The 24242-nt window shown below is 35.5% G+C and overlaps 1 protein-coding gene and 1 long non-coding RNA gene across 5 annotated transcripts in view; one reads left to right on the plus strand and one right to left on the minus strand.

Moving 5' to 3' along the window:
• The window catches only part of LOC136343808 (cholecystokinin receptor-like), a 414493-nt gene that overhangs the window by 42500 nt on the left and 347751 nt on the right, over positions 1–24242 (minus strand). The gene's annotated exons all lie outside the window — the stretch shown is intronic.
• Positions 4360–5346, plus strand: LOC136343819 (uncharacterized). Its single transcript, XR_010732849.1, has 3 exons — positions 4360–5028; positions 5088–5156; positions 5216–5346. It is a non-coding gene; the product is annotated as an uncharacterized lncRNA (long non-coding RNA).

The following is a 24242-nucleotide window of genomic DNA, read 5'->3' on the forward strand; positions in this document are numbered from 1 at the left end:
TGTCCACTTTTGGACTAAGGTAAATTGGGTTAAATCGTCATGTTTTGACCTCAGAAATCTGTGGTAGAATTTTGTACAGACCTTTTAGAGACACCCTGTATAGGAGTGGTAATGAACATCTCTTATTTGTACGTTTTTCTAAGTCAACGAACTGATTTTACCAGCGCGAATCTCTGTCTAAACAGTAATTAAATAAGTTTTAATGAAAAACAATTAAATGCGGAAAGTAAAACACAATGCAACTCTCCAGCTAAAAAATTCGAGAATTAATTAGTTCGTATTAAAAAGTTCCCCCAAAGTTATTCCTACGCATACCCGCATTCAATTTCTGTGTTAAATATGAAGACAAAATCGGGTTATTTAAATAATGTAGCTGCGTTGTACGCATCCACCATAGTATTTACGTTACAACAAAGCCGACTGCGAACATCAATCAACCCGAACTTAAACACCCTACCAAATTAATTATCCGATTTAAAGCCTTTAAATTAAATCCAATTTAGGTTGTAAATTCGTGGCTGACCAACGAAATGGCGAATTTACTCCCCGTTATACGCAGATGATAGTAACGATAACAATGGGGGACAAAAATTTCAATCATCGGCATTCTCGACCTCTCCCTACGTTTTGGCAATATAAGCCTTATGGGCCACGCACTCCAATAACAATGCCCTTCAATTTATCCAGGAAACTGGAAAAATGTCCTGACGGCAAAATGGAAATTTCGGTCATATCAATTACGAGTTTTTATGAAAGTTCATTCAGCAAATCTATCATTTAGCAAATAAGTAAGTGTCGTGGGTTTCAAGACAAAGAGGAATTAAATTGGAATAGCAATTTTCACAAGTTTCCCTAACTAAATTATTTAAGATTTAGCTTATTAAGATAATCGAGAAACTTGCATAGAACAATGACATTACCATTTTATGCACCTCAAATTGCTAATCCAATAAATTGCCACTTTGGATAATGCATTTTCTTTGTTGTGGAAATTTGATAATGGGGAGTTTCAGTGTATCCGTCTTTCGTTTAAATTATTCAAATGCTGCAGGTGAGTTTTGCGGGTTATGAGCCACCACCATCGGTCGAAGAATGCCATTTCTAATATTTCAAGAATCTATCGTGTTCATATAATATTAATTAAGCCTCTAAAATTGTGCTAATGGGCCGGAATAAATAGATTTGAAAAGTTTTTCGACAGTTTATGGTTCTATCACTGATGCTAATTACTCTGCGTTGGAAAATGTCTAATATTTACCTGCACTTTACTAGGGAACACAAATAAATTTGCAGGGATAGCCACGTGGCAGCTTTTCCGACAGCCTTTCGGAAATGCCTTAATCCCATGTTATTCCATGGAAATATTCCTTCCAGGCAACATTTTCCTGTAGACGATTTTCTATGGATTATTCTTCAATTTATTCAACGCAAATTGCGAATTAAACAATATTATAAGGTACTCCGTGTCGCATTCCATACGGTAATTTTCGATGCGCAATATATTTTATTCAGTTACCTTTAGGACTGCCGTGCCAGTTGGTTGTATACAGGGTGTCGCATTAAAAATCTACCTCCCATCCAATTTCGTTACCTTCGACATTAGAAGAAAGGTTCAAGCGAGGATCTCCCTTCAATTTTGGAATTAAATTTAAAAATGGCCTTGTTGCCCTTTCCTGCTTGATCTGCCATATTTCCCCTACGTTCCTTATTTTAACACGCTGGCTGCCGCAATGTACAGTTCATTCCACGAGTAAATATTTGGAAATTTTATTTTTATTTCTACTTCTATTAAAAATAACCTTATTTGGCATTTATCAGAAAAGAACATTGAGCTAATAATAAAAATAGTTAACCATACCAGAGATTTGGAAAATAGGAATAATAGTACCTATTTCTAAAGGCGGACCAGACAACGCACAAACACAAAACTACAGACCCATTACATTGCTGTCGATGTTCAGCAAAGTGCACTGCGTGACATAAAAAATAGAACACCCCGTAAAAATATTTTTATTTAAATAATTTTTTAAACAAATATTTCATTAAAAAAATTTAATATATTTAATTGTTAAAGACCAAAAAAAAATTTCATAATTTGACGGTTGATAATATACAAAAGGCACATGTTACTAACGTTAAAACGGCATGTCTCTTCATGGACATAAATACCGCTTTCAGCGGTGTCTGGCACAAAGGACTGCTATGCAAACCCACAAAGTCAACACACCAAAATTGTAATTACATACAGTAAGAAGTTTAATCGAAAACAGGAAACTAGAAGCACGCATAGACAACACCGTACCCTTTACCTGCTTCCCCGAACACAGGCTCTTACGAGGATAGCCAGTCTCGCCGTTACTTGACAACATATACTGCCATGACATATACAATTACAATGCACAAGACAAAAACTACTTTGACAAAACAGCATAAAGTTATCGTACATGACAAAACCACTGCAAAAGCAGTACAAAAATTTCAATCACTAGCAGACACCACAATGTCCTGGTTTTAGAGATGAAGGCTACCGCCGAACGCCACCAAAAAACAAGTGTCACTACCCAACGACCATATTAAAGACTACTCCCCTACAATAGTATCAGATGGGCACCAAATTGTACTAAGACAAGATGTCAAACACCTGGGGGTCATATTAGACAATAAGCTGTAATTCACCAAACACGGACAAAAGGCAAGATCAGAAATCATCGAAAAGACGAAACGCTTCAGAACACTGACATATAAAGACAAGGGAATTAACACGAAAATCGTCATTAAAATCTATAATCTCATCTGTAGACGCTTCTAGACTACGGACAGATACTAAGAACAAATGCTACGGACAAAATGAGAAAACATGTACAAACCACAAAAAGGATAACGCTAAAACTGATAACAAAGATAAGACACTCCGGAAATCCTCTTCACAATCCATCTCACGAATTCCTATACGAACGGACACAAGTGACTAAAATAGCGGAAAGACTATTACAACTACAAACAAAATGGAAAAACAACCCTCACAACTGGACTATATCCAACCCCCTTTGCATAGCAAGACAGACGAGACAATCCCGATACATCTCTCCTCCCACGGCCCTGTTAGAGCATTATTCGCATTGCAAATATAGTCACCTCCTTTTGTTTTTGTTTTATTTATTTATTTTTTTTTACATAATTAGTTATAACATAGGCAAAAAGACTAACTAGTCGATGGCCGTTTCTTGTGAATTTATATTCAAAAGGGTGATTTATTAATGCACATAACATAATTCCGAACTGTATGATACTAACGCAAACAGTAACATTAAACATTTAATTAAACAACCATAAAACTAGCAACATAAAAGTACTTGGACATTTTTTTAATTAATCAAAAAAAGCAAATTCTATATTAAAAATTCTAATATTTAGTTGAATAATCTTCAGCTTTGATAAACGACTGTTTATAGTTTTGACATCGAATCCACAAGTTTTTCAAGTTGTTAAACGTTAGTTTTACTTTATTTTTCACGAATAGCCGCAATATAGCCTGTTTTGTTTGATATCTTGTGTTTGCTTATCCGATTTTTAAAATTTTGCCAAAGGTGTTCAATTGGGTTCAAATCTGGCGACTGAGGAGGTGTACGAAAACATTTATGAGTGTCGTACAATAACTACTCCTGGACTATTCTAGCCGAATGTTTGGATTCATTATCCTGTTTGAACAAATAATTTTCCTGAAGACCAAATTTTTACCACTATTAGTCAATTGTTGTTTTGGGATGTTAACATACATTATATTATGTATAATTTCGTTTATAATATGTAAATTTCCCACACCATTGGTAGTCATACACTTCCATAGCATCACCGAAACTTCCCCATGCGTGACGGTTCGAAGCAGATTTTCTTTTTCAAACGTGGTTCTTGGTGCTCGGAATACTACTGTCCATCGGAACCAAATAAATTTATTTTTTGTTTCATTGGACCAAATGACGCATTTCCAAAATTCTATCGACTTGTTACGATGTTGCTTTGCAAAAGACAGTCTTTCGCGACAGTTAACTTAACTAGTGAACGGTTTTCTCTTAGCTATACTCTTCACATAGTTTCTCTTTATTAATGTACGTTTGATTTTCTCGGTATTAACGGACTTTTCAGAAATCTGCTCAACATCAGTAACAATATTTTTGGTACTTTCATGAGGAATTCTCTAAATTTCTTGCACAACTTTACTCTCCTCCTGACCGATAAGTTTTTTTCGACATCCTTCTCTAGGTTTATTTCTAATCAAACTATCAGTCTTAAACTTCTTTATTGCACACCCAACTATAAAAACAAATTTTTCGATCGTTTCACTTATTTGTTGGTAAGTTTTACCATCCAGATGTAGTTTAACCATAAGCTCGCGGTCTGAGAAATTCATTTCTTTAGTTTTCATTTTTAACTGGCTAGATATGCTATTATAATGACTTGGAAACGTGAACTAATAAATGTTGATTAATCGACAACTCTCACGATTTAGTTTTTTCATAAAATAAATTTAAATTTTAGGTGCAACTAAAGAGAAGAGTTTTGACGTATGAATACGATTTTCAAATACAGTGAAATCCCTTTTAGCGGACAGCTCTCAGTAGTGAATATCTCTCATTACCGGACATTTTTTCCAGAACTAAAGTATTGAGTACCAGTTCGCATGTAAGTAATGTTTTCATTAGCGAATGCTCTATTGGACGGATACGGACAGAGGAATTAGCTCCAATTTGCCCAAAACGCCCTCAATAACGTAGACGAACCTCCGAAAACGGAAAAGTCTTTTTTCATTAGGCAGCCACGATTTTTCACCGATTGCCGCTGGGATTCCCCTACTCTGATCTCAAATGCTCTACTAACTTGATCTGAGGATCAGTAATATGTAAATGGTATTTTGGACGCAGAGAAGCGAAAAATGGCGACTCTTAGAAATTTTTGGGGACTGAAGCAAAAAGCGGACGTAATTAATACTACAGAGCAAGAAAATTTAAATTTTCACAACCTGAGTAAAAGGTAAATTTGGTACAGCATTTTTGAGTGGTTTTTTGTCAACAATTGCGAATACATTTTAGACTCAATATGAGCAAAACTCAGCCCGTAGGGATTGTGAAACAAAAAGAGAGCATTCGTAGATAATGGTGGTAAGGAGACAATTTAAATAAAAAATCTTTAAAAATAAAAGGTAATTCTGCCCATATAGAAATGAATGAGAAGACATAAAATTAGCTTCAAGTGCATTTCGGGTTAGTCAGCGAACGTTAATCTAGAAGATGTTGACCAATTTTTAGAAAAGTTGCCAGGAATGTTACTGGGATGCAAACCCGAAGAGTCTACAATGCAAATTATAGTGGTTTGTATTTCATAGCTTTACCAGGTAAAACTTTGACATACAAAGGCAAAACGTGTATTGGGTGCAAAATGGCAAAGGAAAAATGAACCATATTGTATTGCGTCAATATAGCTGGAGAAAAAAAGAAACTTTATGTTATTGGACAAACTGTGTGACCAAGGGCATTAAAAAATATACCACTTAAAAGTTCGCCTGGAATTAAGTAACTCCAAACATCATTAAAAACTGCTGCGTTAAAGCAAAATAAAAAAAATCTGCTGGAGAAGCATTAGACATAGAGTGTAGCGCAGAAGATGACTTGTCTTTGGCAACATTAGCAGGATTCTGGAGAAACTTGGATGAAATTGATCAATGTTCTAAAAGCCCATATAGGGACTTGATTAATTTGCGCCAAGAGCTCTCCTTTGAGGAGACATTTAATGAAAATACGGTAATTGGACGCGATTTAAAGGAAGATCGATTTATGGAGGAAAGTGATGATGAAGAAGAACATTTAATGCTATAGATTCCTATACTGGCGCGTTAAAAGCTGTTGAAAACCTTAAAAGATTTTCAAAAGAATATTTTGTAACGTTTCAACATTTAAAAAATATTTAATCATATTTTCAAAACTGCCTTTGCCAGGAAAAAAAGTAAAAAAATTAAACAGTCAAAAATATTAGAATTTTTTTTTAATTGCTTTTTTTTTAATGTCCAACTATGTAAAATACATACATAAATGGTTTTATAGCATTACTTTTTTATTCCTTAAATCTAGTGTTTAAGGTATGCACGTATGTACATACAGTAGTGGTCAAAATTATAGCAACTTTTTAAATTTCAAATAATTTAGGCTTAACGGCCTAAATTCAAAATAGGTTTTGAAAAAATGATTCTACAATGACTGTTGATGATAGAAGTATATAACAATAAAAGAATAATAAAATAATAATTTATATACAAAAATTTTTAAAAATATTCATTTCGACCTGGATAAAAATATAGCAACTTTTCCAAAATAATTATAAAGAGTAATAAAACTTCAACAAATTACAAAAGAATTGTTCAATAATTAATATTTTGCATAATGCCCTCGCTGCTGAATAACTTCTGCACATCTTCGTGGCATTGAATTTATTAAGTTGTTGATGTAATTGTTATCAATACTCTTCCAGGCTCCTTGAAGTGCCTGAAACAAATCCTGTAAATTGGAATATGTATTATTCCGAATTTTAATAATAATAATAATAATCATCTTTATTCACCAGGTGAATAGGCTATCGGCCCCTTGGCCTTTCTGCCCAATTGACATGTATAATATACAAAAAGAACAAAAAAAAAAAAAAAAGGAACCCGAGGCAACCTCAAGTCCAACAAGGATGAGTGAGGAATGACCGTTCGTTATTGTCGTCTGTCCGCAGTCCGTTCATGGTTGTTGGTAGTGTTCGAGGAGGGTTTCGGAGGGATAAAGGAATCGGGAATGTCTAATTTGCCGTGTCAAGCAGAGGGGGTTGAGTATTGTCCAGTTATGAGGTTTGTCCTTCCATTTTTTCCGAAGTCGCAGTAGTCTTTCCGTTATTTTCGTCATATTTGTGCGTTCGTATAGCATTTGGGTGGGTGGGTTATGTAAGGGGTTGTCGGGATGTCTTATTTTTGTGATCAGTCTTAAGGCAATTTGTTCAGTTGTCTGTATGTATTTTTTTGTTTTGTCTGTTGCATTCGCCATCAGTACGTGGCCGTAGTCTAATAGAGGTCTGCATATCGCTTTGTATATTTTTGTTGCCGTTTTGGTACTTATGGCTCTATCTTTGTATGTCAGTGTTCGAAAATGTTTTGTTCATCGAGTGGTTTCTGTCCTCATGTTTCGTAGGTGTTTGGTGAATTTCAGTTTTTTGTCTATTGTAACCCCTAAGTATTTAATTTCGTCAGTTGGTTCTACTGTGTGTCCGTCTGCCTGTAATGTTGGGGAGTTGAGTTTAATTTTATGGTTAGAGAGTAGCAGTTGGTTCTTCATAGCGTTTGGTGTCAGTCTCCATTTGTAGAACCACGTCATTGTGTTGTCCATTAGAATCTGTAGTCTCTCCACGGCTTTTTTTGTTGTTTTGTCATGTGCAATGAGAGCAGTGTCATCGGCGTATTGTAATATGTAAGCTGTTTTGTTTATTGCGTGTTTGTCCTGCGGGTTGTGGTTGTATATGTCATGGCAGTACACATTGTACAGAAAAGGGGAAAGTGGCGAACCCTGGGGAAGTCCTTGCTCGGGGGAGAAGGAGAAGGAAAGGGTGTTGTCGATTCGTACTTCCAGTCGTCTGTTCTCCAGTAGGTTTCTAAGAATGTTTAGTAGGTATTTTGGTGTGTGAAGTTTGTACAGTTTGTAAAGAAGCCCGTTGTGCCAGACACTGTCAAAAGCCTTGTTGATGTCCATAAACAGACTTGCGGTTTTCCTGCCGTTTAGGTGTGTTGTTTGTATATTGCTTGTCAGGACAAAAAGTGGGTGAATGGTCGAATGTTTGGATTTAAAGCCAAACTGGTAGTTAGGTATGTTGTTCCCAATAAGTTTTTCAAGTCTGCTCTTAATTATGTGTTCGAATAATTTACACAACACCGGTAGTAATGTGATCGGTCGATAGTTTTTGGTTTGTGAGTTGTCTAGTCCGTTTTTTGCAATGGGAATTATTATTCCATTTTTCCATGTCGTAGGTATGGTGTTGTGAGTTATGCAATTATTTAGTTGGTTGCGTATGTGTTCGTGTGTTTCGTGGGTTAAATTTTTCCAAATTTTGCATTTAATTTTGTCTTTTCCCGGTTCTGTGTTTTTTAAACTTGTAAGGGCTTCGTCATATTCCATGTCCGTGATTGGTTCGAATGTATGGTTTGAGGGGTCGCTAAAGTAGTTGTCGTACCAGTGGCTTACGTCATTCCAGTTGTTGTTGTCAAAGTTTGGGTTGGTCGATGCGCTGAAGGCTCTTTGAAAGTGTCTGGCAAACGCGTCCGCCTTGTCTTTGTCTGTGTAATGTTCCGTTCCGTTTTCGCTAATCGTACCAATATCGTTGTTTTTTTGTAACGTGTTACTTTTTAAATTTTTTTCCAATACGATTTCCCGCTGTCATTTTCGATTTCTTGGCATGCCTCTAGCCATTTGTCCTGTCGGTATTCGTATATTAATGTCTTTACGTTTCGGTTGAGGTTATTAAGTGTTCTTTTTAATTCCCTGTCTTGTGTTTGTGAGTATTGTCTGTATAGTTCTCACTTTCGTTTAATCAGCCTTAAAATGAATTTTGGTAGAGTGCGTTGGAAGAATGAGTTTTTAAGTCGAGGTGTGAATAATTCGACAGCTGATGATATTTTTTGTTGTAGTGTTTCTATAGAAGTGGATTGTGACTGGATGCGAATGTAATTGTGAATGTACTGTCTCACCTTGTCCGTGTCAGTTTTTTCCAGGTTTAATTTCCCTTGCCTGTCTTTGTTAGAGAGCTGTTGTGTTTGTCCTAAGTTAAGGTCAAAAGTAATTGCCAGGTGGTCAGATCCCAGTTCATTGGTCAACCCAATACTGGTTATGTTGGCAGTTAGGTTTGTAGTGTGCAGTAATACGTCCGGTGTTGTGTCTTGGTTTTCTGTCATTAGGAATGTCGGTGGGGTGGGTTGTCTTATAAAGTCCGAGTTTTCCAAGAATGGGTTTAATTTTTTTGTTTTGAGCCTATTGAGGTTTAGGTCGCCAATAATGATGGCGTATTTGTAGAGGCACGCCCTAGTTAGTATGTTTTGTTCAATGCCCGAAAATGGGTGTATGTATACCAGGAAAACGTGTATTTTGTCGTCCAGGTATGGGATGGTAAAGTGAATACAGTCATTTAGGGGGTTGTTCAGGGAAGGGGGGTTCGCCTTACCAAGCTTTACTGTCGGTTTTAACAAAACTGCCGCACCCCCTCTGGCGTTGTTGATCATGTGACCATGCCTGCTAATGTACTGCCAGTCTCTATACGCTGGTGTCTGTTCCAGTTTAGTCTTAGTTTCTACGAACATGCATCCGTCCACGTCATTCCGTTCTATGTAATTGTAAATCAGCTGTTTTTTATGGTTTAGTCCGTTGATGTTGGAGTATATTAGTTTATAAGTCATGTTTGTATGTTCGTCGATGTCTGCCTGATGTGGCTGATGGGGTCAGTTGGAGAGGGTGAATTGGGGTTATTTAGGTCGAACATAAGTATATACATCTGGTTCCCAAAGAAAGCTGCTGTTGTATCAATCCTTAGGTCTTCAATGAATCGCTGTCTTAGTTTTTTGAGTAGTTCTTCTCGGTTTACATCGCTGTTCTTGTTGATACTGCTTTTGTATTTACTAATGATGAAGTCGTGGGTTGATATTGGGGCGTGAATCCGACTATTCTCAGTTATCGTTGGTGGAAGTTGAGTTGTAGTTTTGTTGGCGCATTTAATCCTTACATTTGGTATGTTTTGTATAGGTGCCGTAGGTCTGCGCGGGCATTTAGTGCTCCACGCTGCATGTTCCTCGGATCCGCAGGATGTACACTTGGAGGACAATGATGACTTGCATTGGTATGTGTTGTGGGGTCCCATACATTTATTACATTTCACCTCATTCGGACATTTCTCAGTGGTGTGGTCAAACTTGGAGCATTTTCCGCATGGCGCCGGTATGGGGGGTAGGGGGCTTGCTTTCAGTGATGCGATAGGATCTGTTAAAGCAGAATACGCGCCGTTCCGTCATTAACTTTTCGTAGGTCACCTGATCGCCCGTAATTAGGCGAAGCATGAGCGTGGGCACTCCCCTTGCTCGTGATATTATTCGCTTGCAATATCTCACTTGGAGTCCCATTTTTTTCAGCTGGTTGTGGAACATTTCGTCCGATATTTCCGCTTCCACGCCAGTTATTACCGCCGAGTATGTTGGAGTAATTGTTTTAGTCAGAGTTGAGTTTATTGTGGTTTGCTTATTGCCCTCAACCTTATGGAAGGCTGTGATTAGGCCTTGGCTTAAGAGAATTCTAAGAGCGGCTGAGGCGGTGTCACTGTTGTTGGTTTTTAGTAGATATTGGTTTTCTTGCTTAATTATTAAATCTTGGTTGTTTGAATTGTGTTGTTCCCAACTTGTTGCCAGCTTAATGCGTGATGTATTTGGTGGTGTAGATATAGTAAAAGTGTGTTGATATCTGGTAAGCCCAGGCCTCTGCGTAGTCGTTGTTGTTTGTGAGGATGTTGATTGCTGAGATAAAGTTGAAGTCCTGCTGGGTGTTATTGTTTGTGGGTGTTCTACGTCAGCGTGTACTTTTTTTGATCTACTGTCGGTTTGACTGTCCTGTCTTTTGGGTCTACCCCTTTTTTTCCTGTTGTGTGGGGTTACGAACCCGTCCATGCCAGGCTGGGAAGCGATATCTGATTCAGATGTCTCCTCTGTCTCCATTTCCCCAACTATTATCTTGGGGCTGTATGTGTGTACTTCCCTGTTTGTATATATTTGCGCGTCAGGCTAATAGATTTGTTTATTTACACTCGCACCGGGCACGTCTTGACTGTATCAAGGCTCGCTGCGAACTCCCGAATTTTATTATCCAAATATTCCCACAAATTTTCTATGGGATTGAGATCGGGAGATCGCGACGGCCAAGCAAGAACTTCTATCCTTTCCTCTCTAAACCATTCTGAAACAAGTTTCGATTCATGTTTGGGGTCATTATCTTGTTGGAAAATGCTTCTTAGTGGCATGGTTTCTTCAAGATATGGTTGTAAATGATTCCTGAGGATATCTCGGTACATGAACCGATCCATGCGAACTTCTATTATATTTTGTGAAGCGGACCCATACCAAAACCAGAGAAACAACCCCGAACCATAATGGAACCTCCTCCATGTTTTACGATTGGTAAAACAAACTTTTTTTGCAACCTTGCGCCTTTGGGTCGTCTGACGGCCATCACTGTTAAATAAGTTAAATTTGGACTCATCGCTGAAAACTACCAATTTCCACTGTTCAGATGTCCAGTGTTGGTAATTCTGCGCAAACTGAAGTCGGGCCTTCACGTTCTTCTTAGACAGCAATGGTTTTTTCGCTGGTCGCCTACCAAATAATCCATTTTCCACTAATCTTCTTCTTATGGTCTTGGAACCGATATGAGCTAGGTCCCTTTCCTCTAAATGTGATTTTATATGAGTAGATGATAGAAATGGATTAGTTTGACACATTCGAATTATCCATTTATCAGTTCTTTTTGTAGTTTTCCTTGTGCGTCCTGAATTTTTTTCAGCTGCTTCACTTCCTGTTTGTCTGAATTTGTAAATGATTCGAAATACAATTGACTTATGCACCCCCAAACTCTTTACAATTTCGCTTTGCCGTTCGCCACTTTTACACCGCTCAATGATCATTTTCCTGATCTCTAATGAGATCGTTTTACCTCGACCCATAATGGAAATCGTCGATTTAATTTAGAATATAAAACGTCTTTAAACACACAAGTGTGTAAATCAAGTGAAATTTTAAAATTCCAAGAGTTGCTATATTTTTGTCCGGTAGTGAAAAAATATGTCTTGATAGATTCTTATAGGAATTGTTGATATTTCATTTAAATGCATTTTAAACATCAACGGTTGTGGAAGATAAATAATGTAAAAACTTATATTGGGTTTAGCCGAATAGATACATTTTATTTAAAATTTTTAAAAGTTGCTGTAATTATGACCACTACTGTATGTACTATGTACTAGATATATAACTTGCTTCGTTATGTAACTTTTTTTATTATTTTAATTTTATATAATTTGGTTTTTAAGCTACGCATTAAAAACCAATCAAATATAGTTTTCAAAAACACAAACGTATGTACTGAGTTAGTTTTTTTACACATTCATCATATTTACAATAAATTTATAATTTGAGTTTTCTCGTTAACGGACAAAAAACTTGAAATCGTCGCCGTCCGCTAATGGGAGATTTCACTGCATTTTTGTTTATCGTTTATTGCCACATACCGCCTTTGATCAATTCATTATACTGTATTGTATGTTAAAACTCGAATTTTTATTAAACATTTCAATATAACATTAACACTGGGATTTTAATGTTTTAAATAAAACACGGCCATTTCCAAATACTTAACGGCGCAACTGTATAAGAAAAAATTGGAGCTTTTGACCAAAAATTTTTTTTGTAGTTAGTGTGTTGTTTAGTGTCCTGCAATGCACGCAAAAAGTTTTTACAGAAGAATAATTGTTTATAACAAAATTATCAATGAGACCCATCTTGCAGCCACGCAGGCACATGACATAAATATGGCCCTAGCAGCCCTGTGTAACCAATGTTCTGTCTTACTGTAACTCGTGGAAACTTGTACGACTATATCCGTCAGTTTGATATCTCTAGACTTTTGTTAGAATTCGTTGCTATCAGTTCCAAAAAGTTAAAGTTAGGCGAAATTAATAGTTACGAAGAACAAAAACGCTTGCAGCAATTGTGATAGGTAAGGATGCACATAATACAACTTTAGTATATACAGGGTGAGTCGGGAGGATCGCGTCAAACTTTAGGAGCGTGTTGTACATGAAAAATAAATGTAAAAAAACTCAAATGTTGTTATCTGATTTTCGTTTGTTTACAAGTTATAGCGTAAATAAAATTAAAACATAAAATTTTAAAAAATTATAAATTTCATAAGAAATTCCATAAATTAACGTTTGGATATCATAGTAAATGTTCAAAAATATTGCCATCAACTTCTAAACATTTTCGGCTTCGTCTATGAAGAGCATTCGTTGCGCTCCTGATTGTTTCATGTCTTTCTTTAATAGCAGCTGCAGCATTTCTAATGCTGCAGCTGCAATGCATCTTGAGTGTCCACTTTTACTCTGTATACTTCAGTTTTAAACCAACCCCACAAACAATAGTCTAGTGGTGTGAGGTCTGGAAACCTTGGAGGCCAACTAATAGGGCCACCACGACCAATCCAACGTCCAGGAAAGGTACGTCTATGGTAAATAGAATCCTAGTTAAAAAATTTTATTTACGCTATAACCTGTAAACAAATGAAAATCGGATAACAACATTTGAGTTTTTTTACATTTATTTTTCATGTACAACACGCTCCTGAAGTTTGGCACGATCCTCCCGACTCACCCTGTATATTCGATCTTTATTCCATATTAAATAATTAAATACAGAAAGGGCTATCGGCCTCGTTGCCCTTTCTGCCTGTGATCTAATATTTTACATATTTTTTACAATTTAAAATTAAGATTAATTTAGCTAATCAATGGAAAAAAGAAGGAAAAAAACTAAAATCGTAATTCTTGGGCACTTTCTAAAAAAGCAGCGGGAGGGAGGAGGAAGTTACATTGTCTTTTCTGTCTGGTTGAACATAAAGGGTTCAATATGGTCCAATTTTCTTTATTTTTCTTTCATTAGTTCTGCAGTTGTTCTAACCTCTTCGTAATTTTTGAATTTTTGTTATGTGTCTGTGTTCATATAATAGTTTGTTGAGCAATTTGTGTAGCGAGTTGTCAGGGTGTCTTATTTTCCTTATCGTTCCTAGTGCAATATGTCCAGTTATTTGCACAAATTGTATGGTTGTCCTTATTGCGTTTGCTCTGAGAATGTGTCCATATTCTAGTAGAGGTCTACAAATGGATTTTTAAATCTTTATTACGGTTTTAGTGCTGATCTCTTTGTTTTTGTAAGTTAACATACGAAAGTATTTAGTCTTTTGATAACTTCCGTTCTGTTATTTTTTATAAGTGGGTTAAAATTGATTTTTTTGTCAATGGTGATACCTAAATATTTGACTAGATTTTTAGAAGTTGTTGCATCTCCGTCAGTAGTTGTAGTTGGTGAGTCAGTTTGATTTGGTGGTTTCTAAGCAGTAACTGGTTTTGGAAGGATTTGGCGTTAGTCCTCATTCGTAGAACCGTGTCATTGTCTCATTTGTTAGTATCTGTAGTCTTGAGGTGTTTTTTTTTGTGTTTTTGTCATGTACAACAAGTGTCGTGTCGTCAGCGTATTGTAATATGTATGATGTCCTGCCTACTTGGTTTCTGTCCAGTAAGTTATGGTTGTATATGTTATGGCAATATGTAAATTGTGTAAGAAAGGTGAGAGTGGTGAGCCCTGTGGACGTCCTTGTTCGGGCGGGTAGAGAAAGGAAAGAATATTGTCAATACGTATCTCCAGTGGTCTGCTGCTAAGTAAGTCTTTAATAAGATATATTCAATACTTTGGAGTCTGTAATTGATTGATTGATTGAGTTTGCATAAGAGAACCCTGGACCAGACGCTGTCAAATGCCTTATTGATGTCCGTAAATAAGAATGCTGATTTTCCCCCTTAAGATGGGTTGTTTGGATGTTGTTCGTAAGGACCAAGGGTGGGTGAATAGTGGAGTGTCACGGTTTGAATTCAAATTGATAGTTCGGAACATATTTCCCAATCAGTAGTTGAAGTTTATCATTAATAATGTGTTCAAATGTTTTGCTTAGCATTGGGAGCAGCATGACTGGTCTGTAGTTTTGTGTGTCTGTATTGTCTAGTCCATTTTTTGATATGGCCATTATTATGCCATTCACCAAGATTTAGGGATTTTTTGTATTTTAATACAATGTGCAATGTGTTCATTTGGTGTAGAATCAGTTGTTAAGTTTCTTGGGTCAGATTTTTAATTATGTTGGCTTTAATTTGGTTTTTTTCCAGTTGCTATGTAACTTTAGAATGTATTTATAACTTTTTGTTATTACAGAAATTATTATCTGATAGGGATGATGAAAATTTGTTTGGTCAATCGTCAGATGACTACGTTCCAAGTAGTGAAGACGAATCTGACGACTCAACAAGTCAGCCACCGCTTTGACAACGGCTCAGAACTGATGCGAAAGAAGTGAAAGGTATAACTTTGTCAGCACAATCAAATTGTTAAAAGACGTCAGACAATCATGATTCAATTATATAAACATTTGAACAAGTTGTTAAAGATTATAGCGGGGACACTGCTAGTAGAAGTGATAATGAAAAAAAGTCTAATGCTGATGACGCTCAAATTACTTGCAAACTCGTGAAGGAGTTAAATTTGAAGCAATTTTCGTTCACGAAACCTAATCCTGGCGTGAGCGTTAAAATTTATGGACACTACTATAATAAATCACCAATAGACTTCTACAAGCTGTTTCTGAATGAAGATACAGTACCGAGCAAAAGTACAGCAACTTTGGTTAAATGCTTTAAATTCATCCATAATATACTGTACAAAACAAATCAATACAGATAATTTCTGCTGGCTAAAGGTGAGAGTAAAAACACACAATAATCACTTTGTTATGTCTGTCTATGTTTATATTAATGAAAAAAAAGTTGTTGTGGAGAGCAAAAATGATCAAAACAATACAGGGTGATTCCAAAGTTGGAGTTATCCTTTCATCAGCGAATAAAGCTTCAAAAAATAAGGTTTTTTTTTCCTTTGTCGTTTTTTCTAAATATCAATATCAATGGAGATACGGGGTGTCAAGGTTTTATTTAAAAAATTAAAATTTATTGACAATCGCCAAACCACTTGAAATAATTAAACAAAATTTTGTAAGTGTTAGTTATAGTCAAATTGCATTTGAATTTTTATTTGTGAAATTTTAAATTAAAACAGCATTTAATTTTAGGCGCGCATTAAAACGATTTTGAATTTTTTAAGTGAAAACTGTGCTTCGAACTAAAAAATAATAAAATCGCTTTTCTTTTTAGAATTGAACAAGGAATTTAATGATATTTCTTATTTTTAGAAAATTTAATGACGTACCATTTAAAAAAATATATATTCTACAAGTTTTTCATACGGACGCCACTGGTAAATCCAAAAATTATTCTATTTATTGAAGAATTTCCCTCTCTCGTAACTATTGACATCTATAAAATTTTGTTTCATTATCTCAAGTGGTTTGGCAATTATTAATAAATTTTAATTTATTAAAACTTCGACGTCCTGTATCTCCGTTGATCTTAATATTTCGAAAAAACGCCAAAGGAAAAAAATCGTATTCGCTGGTGAAAAGGATAACTCCAATTTTGGAATCAATCTGTAGAGTTATTAGGCAAAATATTTTAAATATTTTGTTAGGCCTCCACCTCTTCGGATAATTGCTAAACATCTCTTTATCATAGATGAAGTTCAATTTCAAATGTGCCCTTCTGGGACCGATATCCAGGCGTTTTCAACGGCAACATATAATTCACCGAATTACGAAATTTTGTAGGTTTTATAAAATGGATTTGTCTCTCTACCAATTCCCATAAGTCCTCGACAGGATTAAGGTTTGGATTCTGAACCGGCCATTTGGTAATATTCTCCCCTTGGTCATCTAAAACGTCTTTGACAATTTTTGACGGTATGCGGTAAATCTTCACAGAAGTGGCATATTATTTTCAGTATAAAATAACGTCTGGTCACTTAGAATACTTAAATATTGGTATCGATGTGTAATTCTATAGGTTCTTACAAAAGGACCCCACACTTGCATTGAAAAAACATCTCCATACCATCATATTTCCACCGCCATGCCAGCTCGTGCCCAAAATGTACTTTGGCTGGTATGTTTTGTTACAAGAACGTCTCCACCAAATAACGCCATCAGAAAGATGCAAATTAAATTTGGTTTCGTCAGAGAACAGCACTGTATTCCACTTTATGTCATTTCTAGAATAAATGCTGATTTGCAAATTCCATCCGGGCACGTCTATTTTTTTTTTAGAAGCGAAGGGTTTTTTGGATGGACTTTGTACTTTCAGTTCATAGTTTTTGAAACTACGTCGAATGGTATGCGCAGAAATGTCTTTTTCCGTTTTTAATTCATGTTTTATATCGCCGGTTATTTTGAATGGGTGATTCTTAAATATACAGGGTTATTCACCCAATCTATTCATTAAAAGTTTACTAGGATCTTAAAGTGATACCAATTTGTAAATTTAAAATCAACTTAACTTCAACGTGACTATTTTTTTTTTATATATTTAAAACTTCCAGTCACTTCAGGTTTAACAAGAACTTACTGTCAATTTGCTTATTTGAAATGAGACTGTCAACATCTTAGTTTATTTTTAGATTCTGCATAATATATCTGACACATTTTCGGTTTAATCTCCTATACCATTTTTGAGATAATTGACCGTTTAAAAACATGGGAAATGTTTTTTATTCAGAGAATGCCCCAAAGAATGACCAATTTTAAAATTGCATATCTCCGCGGTTATTAAAGACATAATCTTCATATTTCGCTTTATATGGACATTATAGAATGCCAATACAGAATCTTAAGTTTACTCTTTTGTTATTTGTATGACATGATATTGCACAGGGTGTCTAAAATTAAGCTTCTAACATTCACATTTTTGAAACCGCCAAAGTCTACTTTTTCAAGTGACACACCCTATAGTTTTAAGCAGTATCAAGTAGAAAATATAATTATCTATCGAATTGTATCAATGTCACCAATCTTTAATCCAAAACATTTTCGAAATAATTAAATTTTATATGAAACTGGTAGTACATATTCATTCTGATATATTTTTACTCTTCACGCATTGATGATGAAAAAATAAAAAAGTAATTAAAACATTTATTAGAATGGACACGTGCTACCATACCAGCACCAGTTTCATATAATAAAACATAATCATTTCGAAAATGATTTGGAATAGGTATGAGTAACCTTGATGCACATTAATAGAGAATTACATTCTCTATTTTATAGTGCTTAAAGTTATAGTGATTCATTAAAAAAAAAATGCTTTTGTAAGTTCAAAAATATGAATGTTAGGAGCTTAATTTTGAACACCCTGTATAATACTAAGACATATAAATAGCAGGAATGTAAACTAAGACCGTGCATTAATATTCTGAGAAATATGAAGATTATGTCTTCAATAACTGCGGAGATATGCAGTTTTAAAATCAATCATTACGGCGGCACGTTTTTAATCGAAGGACAAATATTTCAAAAGCGATAAGGGCTAAGGCGTAGGACATTATGCAGAAAATGTGTCTGAAATATTACGGAGAATCTAAAAATAAAATAATTATATTACAGGTTCCATTTGAAATAAGCAGGTTGACAGCTATTTCTCGTTAAACCAGAAGTGACTGAAAGGTGAAAATTTTTTTAAAAAATAGTACACGTCGAAGTTAACTTAACTTTAAATTTTCACATTTTTTTCACCTTTAAATTCCAGTAAACTTTTAATGAACGGGTTTAATGGACAACCCTGTATGTCGAATGTGAAGATCCTCTCTGATCATTGTTTTTTTCGGGCTTGCTGTTTTAACTGGACTCGTTAATGTTCCTTTTAACCGAAACCCCTTCAAAGTTCTTGAAACAACACTTTTATTCAAGTTTAGTTCTTTTGCGACGGTCACTTGTTCGATTCTTCTTTGGTATTTTGAAATAATTAATTGCTTCATATCTGTTAACAATGTTGTTCTGAATTTATACGAAAATACTAAAAGTTGCTTTATTTTTGCTCGCTGCAAAAACAATTTTTTTTATTGATCTAAAAATAGAAACAGATAATACAGTGTGTTGGGTAAATACCCAACATCTTCACCCAGTAATAAATTTTTTTTTACTAACGTAAACCCTTCTTAATTACTCTTAAGGGCAGTGTTTCCATTATTCAAATGCATACATATTCCACACTCTTCCCACGCTCATAATTCTTCTTACCCATCATTTTTCTCACACCTTCATGGTGACGTATTGATAAGCAATTCTTAGTCCTCAGTACTAATAATTCGCATTAATTGGTATGACTATGAGGTGGTAAAAAAACACAGTGGTGGCCATAGAAATAGGACCACTACTGGTTCAATTTTAAATATGGAAAAAAGTTTATTGAAAGTTATTCTATCTCGTTCAAAATAGGTTCCTAAATTTCGACAAGGTTGGTAATTATGTGTGTCAATAGAAACCAGGGGAATTACCTATTATACTAGAATTGTACTTCCCCCGTTTCGTTTAGATAGTCAAAACTAAGGTGGTCATAATAATAGGACTAGTGTATTAAAAGCTCGTTATTTTTTTAATAACTTTCATAATTCCTTATTTATTAGAATAGCAATTGAAAGGTAAGTCTAATTAATTATTTCGAAGCATTTTGATGCATTTTAATAATTAATATACAAACAGATGGGGCGTCAAAACGACTGTTCTTTAACTGAAAGAATTTGAATACCAACACTTGGAGAAAAGGGCAATTCCCTTCGTCAAATGTCTCAAAAACTAGGAAGACCGAAAACGTTAATAATAAATGCCCTCGAACACGAAGAACAACAAAAAAATTGTGGTCGTAAGAGGAAAACAACCATTTTGACCGACCGTCGAATAAAGTGAAAATCTCAAAAAAATCCTTTTTTAAGTTCCAAAGAACTTCAAAAGGATCTAAAATTGGAAATAAGTTCCAGAACTATCCGAAAACGATTGCAGGAAGTTCATTTACATGGCCGAGTAGCTCAAAAGGTACCATTGTTATCAAAAACAAACAAATTACAAACATACTCTAAAAACCCTTAAACATGGAGGTGGTAATATAAAATTGTGGGGTTGCTACTCTTGGTTCGGAGTTGGTCCTATTTATTGGATAAAAGGAATCCTGAGCCAAGAGGAATACCTTAAAATAACGAAAAATGTTATGCTGTCATATGCTTCGGAAGAAATGCCATTAATTTGTAAATATCAATAAGATAATGATCCGAAACATACGGCTAGGCGAGTGAAACAATTTTTTCAAAATGAAGCAATTTCTGTTGTGCCATGGCCTTCACAATCGCCGGATCTGAATCCCATCGAAAATCTTTGGGTACACCTTAAGTCTGCTATGAGGAGTCATCAGGTCAAAAATAAAGAAGAACTGCGGTCCATAGTCTAACGGGAATGGGAAGCTATTCTTGTTGAGCTCTGCCAGCATTTAATAAGATCAGTGCCTAAAAGATTAAAGGCAGTGATTGTCCAAAAGAGAGAAGCAACCAAATATTAAACGTTAGGCCATATTCAATTGCTAATTTCGTTTTTTTTTCTTTTTTCTTTTTAAAAATGTTTCACCGATCCTATTTTTATGACCACATATTTATTTTGTTTTTATTGTTTTATTGAAGACTTTTATTTATTTTTCGTTAAGTTATATTTTTGTATATTGTTTTCTTTATTATTAAATGTATTCTAGTTTTTTTTTATTCTAATTTTTTATCTCTTCACTGATAAAAATAAAAAATTGAAATATTTGAAGTGATCCTATTTCTATGGCCACCGCTGTATATGGATAAGATGAGGTTCACATTCGGTGGGAAAAGTTAAGATTTAGGACAGTCTCATATGGTCTCCCACACAACACGCAACGCCTCTTCAACACCTCTCCAATTCTCTCTACATACTCCTGCAGCCTGAGTAGGATGCCAATACTGCTCTCAATTCACACATAACATTTGCCCTGTTCCAAAAGAAAAAACTCCCGATCGTCCAAGGTTCTTGATAATCGGTGGTCGCTTGCGGTTTTTCTAGTTTACCCTAATTTCACACTTTGTTATGACCTTTGTCACTTGTACAATAGTGTTGGACATTTAGTTAAATAAATGTAAATGTGTTTGTTCTGCATTGGTTCAGCGCCAAATGAGCTGTGGTCCTTCGAACAAAATAAAATCTACACAAAAGAGATACAGTTCACCTCGGCACTGCCCCAACCAACTGTGCCCCCCTTGTGTCTGGGGTGAGACAGCAAGCGAACGCAAACTTGCTCCGTTCACAGTGAATATTGTGTATTTTTACTCTACCTTTAGCCAGCGGAAATAACCTGTATTGATTTGTTTTGTACAATATATTATGGATGAATTTAAAGCATATAACAAAAGTTGACTTACTTTTGCTCGAGGCTGTATGCTTAACATGATAAGCATCAAAACAAGCACTCTAATGCGAAGCCAAAGAAAATGCACGAAAAGCCGAAATTCACTATTGGTAAGACACATACGGGGTGGCGCTTATTACCTCCCGGCTTCCATAGCTCGGTTATCATCGAAAGTAGGATTTTGATATTGTAATACTTTACATATGTCTTAGAATCTACTTCAGGAAAATATTTTTAATTATACAGGGTGCCCAAAAAAACTTGGCGATGCCGAACAATTTTTTTAATGGAACATCCTATTTTTTTCACATTTAAATGCTTTCTATAATTTTCTATATATTCCCTAAATTTTAAAAGCGGTTGTATCATGTCGGCGGAAAAGAAGTATTTACTCTTCTTGCTTTAAAAATTAATAAAGCATAAAAGTAGTAGAGCAATGCGGGTTCTGGCTCAATAGCGTTAGCGTGAGTGGGTAATTAATACCCGTTAACGGTAACGTTATTGCGCCAGGGGCGGGTTCAATAGCGTTAGCGTGAGTGGGGTAATTAATACCCGTTAACGGTAACGTTATTGCGCCAGGGGGCGGGTTCTGGTTATTGCGTCAGGGGCAAAGCGGGTTGTAGTTCAATAACGTTAGCGTAATTGGGTAATTAATGCCCGTTAACGGTAACGTTATTGCTTCAGGTTTAAATGAAAAAAGTTGTGCCGAAGGAGGAGGATTGGAACCCGGTAGCGTTGGGTTGAGAGATTGGTTTGAATTCCGAGTCGGCTAGAACGGGCTGTTTGTTTATTCGGTTTAATGTGGTATATGTGTGTGTGTGTTACTAAAAGACCCCTATCTACTGTTGCTGCGCCGGCTGCTTGGGTAGTAAGCTGTGGGGCAGTAAGCTGTGGGAATTATCGAGTTGTTTGTGTGGGGTAAAAAAAATCGAGTTCTGACATGTTGTGTTTGCGGTCACTATGATTATTATATAAGCAAATCATAGATGAGAATGGGTATTACGTAAACCGCTATAAAATGAAGATCCTAGCCGTGGACATTCAAGGTTTTTATTTATCGAACGAATTGTTTTACGTGAAAGAGGTAGCGATTCGAGATGGTGTAAGAACAAGTCACTACTTGTTTAAATCGCCGGTACCATACGAATCGCTTTCCCGAAGGAACAAAAAATGTGTGAACCGCGCAACTAAATACATTCACGGACTTCATTATAACTCAGGATTTATTCCATCAGGTGAACTCGAGAAAATATTGATTGACAAACTATGTGGCTGTGATTATGTGTATGTGAGGGGGTGCAGATTAACGAAGTTTCTAGAAAGGATGCTAAAGTCCTCCTCCCCATATGAACACCCTCAACCACAACTCATAGACTTAGAAACATACAATTGGGGATGGGATCCTCTTCAATGCCAACAATATCCCATGTGTTTAGATCACATTGCCACTACAAATTTAATGTGTGCCGTAACCATTTGCAACAATATACACGATTGGATAGTCAGAAATTTGCCACTACCACCTTATACTATCAATAACTAATATACATATCAAACAAATTATAGATTCGAATTATTTCAATTCAGTTAATACTACGTGCTGTACGTTGCAACATGAAGAATATATTGACCAAGTTTTTTGGTAGAAAATTGGATTTAGAAGATTGCACGATAGAGGAACTTGAATCGCTTCCACTCATTTTTTACCAGGAGATAGTTGAACCAATAGCATTGCTGAATATATGGGGAAAACTACCATATAACTATAGGAAGGATTTTATCGCAAGAACAAGACTACCATGTTTCGTTCACTACAACCATCCTGAATCTCAAACACATATTGATGGCCCGCCACCTCCCCAATCCAAATGTGCTATGTGTAAGAGAAATTTAAAGCGCTAAAATAAAAAAAATGATGTAACAAAATTGTTGAAATAAATAATTTTTATTAATTTATTTTTCGTACAACTTCAGTAAGTGGTAATTGCTCTATTATACAATCGTGAATAATTGCGCAGTATCCTTTTGTGTTGGCAGGTATACCTTCTCTAGTTTCAATTTCCACCTTAACATCAATGGCCGATGATTTTATGCTTTCATCACGTCTCGAACAATCAATAACAAATAAAGCGTGTGTTTTGAAATCGGGAAAGTCTAGAAGCGTCTCTTTTCTTTCAGCAGAGTTAAAAAAACTTGAGGCAAATTCTGTGTAATTATAATAAACATCTGCGTAGTCATTATTAGTAAAATTTAAATTCATACGCTCATATGGGTAGTACTCCCCATTCAAAAACAGTCTGATGTCACTTATATTTAAGTTATCAAACAAGGTTATGTCTTTCATAGCTAGATTATTTCTGTTTGTATGAAATGCTACTATAATGTATCGAGGGCATTCTACAGTAGTTGTAGTTTTTACACACCAAATTTCCTTCGTTGAGTTCGCATTAAGACTTGGTAATTCGTGAAGTTCCCATTTTCGGAATGGGATTAAAATAGGCCTGTCTTCCTTTAGGGATTTAAGTAGCTCCACTTTGATAATATCGTTAGGAATGATATGTTTAACTTTTAACTCAATATTTTCTATTGTCAATTTAAATGTTGTGTCCTTTTTATCATTTCCAGTGATTAAAACACAGTTATTATCATTTCTTGATCGAACTAATCTCAAATTATGTCTCCCACTTATGGCTACTTGATAATCTTGACAAATGCCTAAAAAGTGGCTTAAGGGAATCCTCATATAAAAACTTCCATTTGTGTTAGTAGTAACATGATCTGGATAACTCCAACTAGCCGCCCTTAAACGATTTGAGTCATTTTTGTTGTAGCATAAATAACCTCGAATCAAACTAACAATACCAGGGTTTTTAACATGTTCTACTTCAATGCCATTTAGTTCGTAAGTAATAGAGTCGAAGAAGAATCCTGCTGCATTATTCACAAATTTAACATCACCTGACCCTTCCTTTTCAAGTTTTCCTTTAATTGATAAAGCAGCGTTGCACAATAGAACCCATGCATCG

The sequence above is a fragment of the Euwallacea fornicatus genome, chromosome 15 (assembly GCF_040115645.1).
Source record: "Euwallacea fornicatus isolate EFF26 chromosome 15, ASM4011564v1, whole genome shotgun sequence".
In the NCBI taxonomy this organism is placed as follows: domain Eukaryota; kingdom Metazoa; phylum Arthropoda; class Insecta; order Coleoptera; family Curculionidae; genus Euwallacea; species Euwallacea fornicatus.